Source organism: Anoplolepis gracilipes, chromosome 3 (assembly GCF_047496725.1).
Source record: "Anoplolepis gracilipes chromosome 3, ASM4749672v1, whole genome shotgun sequence".
Taxonomy (NCBI): domain Eukaryota; kingdom Metazoa; phylum Arthropoda; class Insecta; order Hymenoptera; family Formicidae; genus Anoplolepis; species Anoplolepis gracilipes.
The window spans coordinates 14,174,704-14,181,388 of NC_132972.1; the positions used below are offsets into that span (position 1 = coordinate 14,174,704).

Consider the following 6,685-nt stretch of genomic DNA (forward strand, 5'->3'; position numbering starts at 1 on the left):
TACTGCATATACTTGAAACATATCGAGATTTCCTAAAAGACTACGGTATCTCGCCGAAAGGGAGTTCCGCAAACAATTTTCGAGTGATCATCGTTACTGGAATAGATCCACCTGTTAGACAAACAAGTTGACCGCGAATATCCTTCGCTTTAGTGTGCTTTGAGGGTCCACCTGTGGAACATGTGAAGGTTTTCGTAGATCGGATGTTGACCTGCCAGACCGGAAAATTTGTCAAATCTACGGAAAGAAAGAGCACGTGCCACATCACAGGTAGCAGCACCCCGGGGTTGCATTGTAACGTCAGTCTGCGAATCTTTGTGCCACTCTTTTGAGGATCTTAATCCTGCGTTTAAGGAAATCCAAAAGTCAAGTGCTCAGATTGAACTTGCCCGAGTGAAACGAAAAAAGAAGATAACTTATGCGCGCTTTTCGATAATTTCACACATCGACACAACATTTCGAACTTCAAAGTTTTCGAGGTTCAATACCTTAATATATACTTTTTAAAGATATTCAAAGAGATAAATAATTTCTTTTCGTAAAATATTATTAATTAAAAAAAAAGAAAAAAATGAATTCAATTAAAATTAAAATAACACTATTCAATTTTTAGGCGTTTTATATTTCTCCCATTTTATGATTAATTTATCATCAATTTGTTATATCTACGAATTTTTAATAACCTTTCAAAATTTTCAATTAAAAGTTATATAATTCTGTGTATATAATTCAATTCATACAATTCTCATTTTTTATTTTTAAATATCGCACAAGTGATTGTTACTTATGTCATAAGAACAACAAAATCTATACTAATATGGTTTTAATTCTTAGTATCAGTTATCCTGATAATTACTATGATGAAGAGAAAACAAGAGAGAAAGAAAGAAATCGGTCACACGAAATATATTTTTCAACATCAAATAATGGACATTTCCTATATGTAGAATATTAGCGCACCTTTTCTAAGGATAACCAACACTGAGAAAACGAGGAAAGATATGAACGCGATCACGAGATCTCGATTGAATGACGTATCAAGGAGAATACTAATCGCACGCGATCGAGTCGTTAGAGACGGATATTGCGATAATATTTCATAGCTGCTAAGCTCTCTTATTGCGCAAGACTAAGTAAACGTATATATCTGTTTGTATTTCTTTTTTATTAACAAAGCTCTCAGATTTGTATAAATCATTAGTAATCCTTTTCGAAATCGCACGAGAATAATCGCAGAGTTCCTTAGGAAACACGAATATTAAATGATGTTTTCGAATTAATGTTGTATCGTGATAAATATATAGAAAATACGCGATGCAGCAAAAAAAAATTTTTGATCAAGAGAGATCGACATGAAAATATCGCAGAAAATGTTAATTCTTTCGCAATAGAGAGAACCTACTGTGTTACAGAAATTTGTAGAAGCGGTCGTCTCACTCTCAGCCGTCGGATACTCGTCGCGCTTAGTCACTTCATTTCTCGAAAGCGTAATTTGTACTGCGCAATTGAAATTATACGGTGCTGCTCACAAATCAATTTTTTTTCGATGAGGCTTCAATTAAGACTTTAGATTTATTCGTTTTGACAAATTGAACATGAACGAAAAGTAGATAAACACAAAGGTATTTCCCCCATACAACGGATAATGAGGCTTTATAAAAAAAAGTGAGAGGTGCAGTCATATTACTATTATACTTCAATTTTTTTAAACGACTTTTTAAAACGAGATTTAGCGGAAAATAGACCTCATTAGAAACAGAAGTTTAATCTAAAAGAGACAATCGTAAGGACAGTCGCTTTGGTCGCTCGAAAACGAAGCTGTCTATATAAGCTGCGGTTTGGTACATACCCTCCGGGACCTCCCTTTTTTGGGTCTTATAGAGGCCATTATCCGATCGTGGAATTTGAGATCTGGCCCTTTCAGCCGCGCGTCAAATTATCCTTGAGCACAATGTGCCCGTTGATTGATATCTTCAGTCGTTGCTCCTGCAACGTGGCTCTTGCTCGTTCTTTTTCTTGTACTCTCTCTCTCTCTCTCTTTCTCTCTCCTCTGCCCAATCTCCCTCGCTTGCTCCCACCCTTCCTCTCTATCCAACATCCTTTTTCTTTTTTCTCTTAGGACCTTTTCGCGTAGCGGACCTGTACAAAGACGGGCCCGAATGCTTCTACTCTCGCGGGCTCACGCAGCCCTTCCACTTGATTTATTCTAAACCCCTGTGCTCGCTCTGTTCCCGGCACCGACTTCAAACTCGTTTCTACCGTCGAGAAAAAATGATATTACGAAATTGAAGAGCGTTCCGCAGTATTATGGTCCGTACATTGTATAAAATTCTGTCTCGATAAAGATAGTTACTTTGTAAAACGCATTGACGAATCGCTCTCCTCTCACATTTATTTAACGCATTCACTTCGCGTCAGTATTAAAATTATGTATTTCGCGGCTATGTTTCACAAATGATTATTCTTCGTGATGTAATTTATCAGTTGCTGTCGACAAACTGACTTATCCATTAATATTTTGCAACCGTCCAAACAAACATCCGACAATAATTCGATAATTGTTGATATAATACCAAATGTAACTATATTTTCTTAATTGTGCCATATTTTCTTTCTTGTGCACGCATGTGTTTCCCAAGTGATGATAGCGGAAGTCGATAACTTGAAGATAATCGTTCGCGCGCGGTGTGTCCGTTCGACTATACACGATTTTCCTAATCTAAACTTCGTGAGTTAGGAATCAGCGATGGAAGAAACGAGATATCCGTATCGGTTGCAGCTGTCGGTGAAATGTCACGTCGTTCCTGCGCCACGAAAGCGACACTTTAATCACCGGCAATTACGCATGGCCGAATTAGGTAATTACCTTACGTGCTCGCGCGAGCGCACGGACGAAAGGAAGGAGATGGGGAGGGGGGAGGGGGAGGGGGGAGGGGGGACGAAGGGAAGGAAACCCGTTTACATCGTTACTTAGTCCGTTTTAGCTCGAGTTAGTGTAATTAGCGCAAGATAGGGTGTACGCGAGCGCATTATGCGCCGAACTCGCTTCGGAAACTCGTGTTTCGCCCGTACCCTCGTTTCGCTTTCCCGCAACCGTTTCGGCTTACATCATCGGTCGGTCGGTCGTTTTCAAACTTTCCCGTCATTAGCCGTCTCTTTACGCGCTGAATCCGAAAAGTGCGATTTCTCACCGACAGAACAATTTTCGTTACGAGAGGCTGTACCTTACCGAATGTTATAGAGTCAAAATCAACGACGTAACGCATGATATATTGCATATGAATTTGACATAAAAAATGCGACGTGTAGCGATAAATTGTGTAAATTGTGTAAATTGTATTTTTTTAAGAAGGCGTCATAATACAACTATTGTTGAAATTTCACAATAAGCATAAAGTTAATATTGAGAATAAATTAGCGAAGAATTTGTACAATTTTTTATTAAATGAACAACGATTATTTGGGCGACAAATTAAAAATGAAAAATAAGGATATCTAAGATAGGAATAAACAAAATTATATATTTTTATTTTAAAATTTTTGAGAATTTAAAGATTCATAGATTTAATAAGTAGATAATATACTATTCATAAAGTCGAAGAAATATAAAACTTCTAAAAATTTCATAGTGTTATTTTAATTTTTCTAACATCATTTAATTATTGCTACGAGATTTCTCTCTACTTTTTTTTATTTCTGTAAAAATAATTTTATCAGATCACTATCTATGAAATCACTTTGTATATATATATATATACATCAGAAATCTCGTAAGAAAATTGTGTATATGCATAGAAAATATAAATTTTCTCGCAAAGATTGACAGACATAAACGGATGAGACTTTGCGAATGATTCGCGAATGAATACGTTCTTTCGTGTAGCAATCTGTAACCAACGAAGAATTCCCCGCGAAACTTTCCACCCATATTTTTCCATCCGTATGTGTACCTGATGATTCATGTATTCACTTTTACGAGCATCGACGTATTCCTATTGCATTTCGAACAGTCGAACGAACGCCGAACGACCGGAAGAGAGTTTTCCGCGTCGCCGCCGCTAAAGGCGGGTTCAGAGAGGATTTTCCTCGCTTTTCCACTGGCTGCTAGGGTAACGAGGTTACGCCTTAAGTATTTGCTCGTCGATTTCACGACGATGGGGTCCTGCCACCACTGACGCCTGTCGTCCACCCTCATCCCACCCTTTCACCTCCCTTCTACTGATTCGTCACGCGACTCCTTTTACCGTAGCATCTATATTTCGAGAGCTCGAAAATTTATCTTCTTTAAAAATATTTTACGTGACTTTTCTGTTTTTCGTAAAATCGATATCCATCTTCCATTAAATTTAACAAGTTTAATGTCGAGGCGATCTATAATAATCTCTTGAACGCGTTCTGCATTTTATATAATTATTATATATCAGTATTATATATCATATGGCTCATAATATTTATACGTATACCTCAGCCTTGTTATTTACAAATATTAATCCGACCATACATAGAGCATAATAGATTTCTTTGCTAGTCATATTAGAAAATATTATATTTTAGATTAAATAATTACACAACAAAATTGTATGGAATAATTAAAATTTTCAGAATTTTTTTTAATCAAAATGCAAGCTTTAATACAATTTCTTTATCTTTCTTAATATCAAGAATACTTTATTTAATATTAGAACAAAAACAAAACATTAATAAAGATAAAAAAAAGTATTAGAATTAAGCTTTCTATCTCATTTTATTTGCAGACATAGGATCAAATATTAGAACAAACTCGCTGACGTGTACGATAATTTTCTTTACGATCTGGGTTCTTCTGGTATCTATTACGGTTCAACCTCTCCTATTCCAAGATAGCAACGTCAATTAGCTAGGAGAGCAGTGTTATTCGCTTGAACACTTGTTGGTATTTTACATAACCATCGTTACGTTGCATCATCGTTATGTTACATAAAACACGAGTCAATGTTAGTTATTAAACTTAGTAGTGATGTTGTTCAACAACTAAGATTTCAACATTCGCGTATAATATTCTTCATTTCACTAAAAATAACGCGCAAGTAAATTTAACAGATATATATTTAAGATAAATCAAGTTGTAAAAATAAGTTAAAAAATATACACATATATTTATAAAATTTATATTTGTAATATTATAAATTTAAGTAATATACCACGTAGTTTTCTCGCTGCATATTTTGGCTTATGTATTTGGGCAGCTTTCTTTGAAAGAGAATTTTTCAAATGTTACACGGTTCCGATCGCGTTGTGCTCCATGGGAGAAAGAATCAATGTCGAAGGTATTGATCCTTTACAGGTGTGTTAGAGGTGTTATCTATCCTACCTTCTCTCTTTCTTTACTCTTCGATTTTTCAGGTATATATACCTAGTCGATAGCTCGATACCTTCAGGAGGGTGCATACGATCCTGCTTCAGGTCATGCGTAGCGTATAAATATTGTGCACAAATAAGGACGGGCTGTACTTATTTATAGGAATTTTATGAAAATTGCGTCTATACTAAAGGGGGTGACAACGGGATGCAAAAGAGCTTGGATAACCATCTGGGTTCGCACGGAAAAACTTTTTCTAATATAAACTACGCACGCGCGAAATATTTCACCGAAGCATTAATTTAGCATATCATATGTACACGTATTATAATTTTTTTTAATTTTCGCAAACTCTTATCTTTCATAAATGTAAATGTTCTTATCATTTTTACACGTGAAGAGATGTATAAAGATTTGAAATAATAAAACAAATATCACAGTGTTTCAAGATTTGTTTATAGCATATTTTATAAACTTTTATTATATTCGCAATTATTTATTTTATTGATAATGTGTGGTGAAAACTGTTAAATATAAGTACATATAAAATATTCTAACAATCTTTCGAAAATGGATACTGCCGCAAGAATTTCGTGAGAAACTAGGTGATGATCGTTTTATGTTAATAGATGAAAAAATTCCCCTCAAAAGTTTTTCTCATAGGGTTCCCAAAGAATATTAATGGGCTCCATATCCCCATCACCCTACCGCGCCGAATATTCGTGTTAAAGGGTTAAGAACTACCCTGAGCCATCACTGCGTGTTCTCTGACTTCTGTTCTAGGTAGCAGCAAATCTTGCATAAGCTTATTTGATGTTAATACGTCGATATCGTAGAATAATATATGACACAGCAGTCCTAGCAATATTAATTTTAAAGGAAGCATTGACAGGATCAAAACAGATGCAAAATAATGTTAGGAAAATACCTGCCTTGTGGGGATAAATTTCTAGACATGTAAAATATTTTACAAGTTTCAATACTTTATCTCAATTTCAAGTAAAATAAATAAAAAGATAAAACGAATTTATTAAATTAAATAAAGGTAAAACGTAAGTAAAATTGCCGAATTATGCAAAAAGGGAATAAGAGATTCTTGCGTACAAAAAGCAAAATTAATAAATATCGAAAAACAATGAGATAAAATTTGGTACGATCAATGGATTCCAAAGAAGATATTACATGGAATAATCCGTAGTTGATGCTCCCTTCGCGCCTTTTCTCTTCGTTTTGCCTCCTCCGGTTGATGTGATTTATAATGAACACGGTGCTCAATCGTCTAACCTCGAAGACGATGTGCTAGTTTAAAAATAAAAAAAAAAAAAAACAAAAAGAAAAAAAGACGCG

The 6,685-nt window shown here is 35.2% G+C and overlaps 1 protein-coding gene and 1 long non-coding RNA gene across 2 annotated transcripts in view; one reads left to right on the forward strand and one right to left on the reverse strand.

The window, feature by feature from the left end:
* The window catches only part of Mesr6 (misexpression suppressor of ras 6), a 227,755-nt gene that overhangs the window by 184,285 nt on the left and 36,785 nt on the right, over positions 1 to 6,685 (reverse strand). The window lies entirely within an intron of this gene.
* LOC140664086 (uncharacterized) overlaps positions 1 to 6,685 on the forward strand; it is a 38,391-nt gene that overhangs the window by 4,420 nt on the left and 27,286 nt on the right. The window lies entirely within an intron of this gene.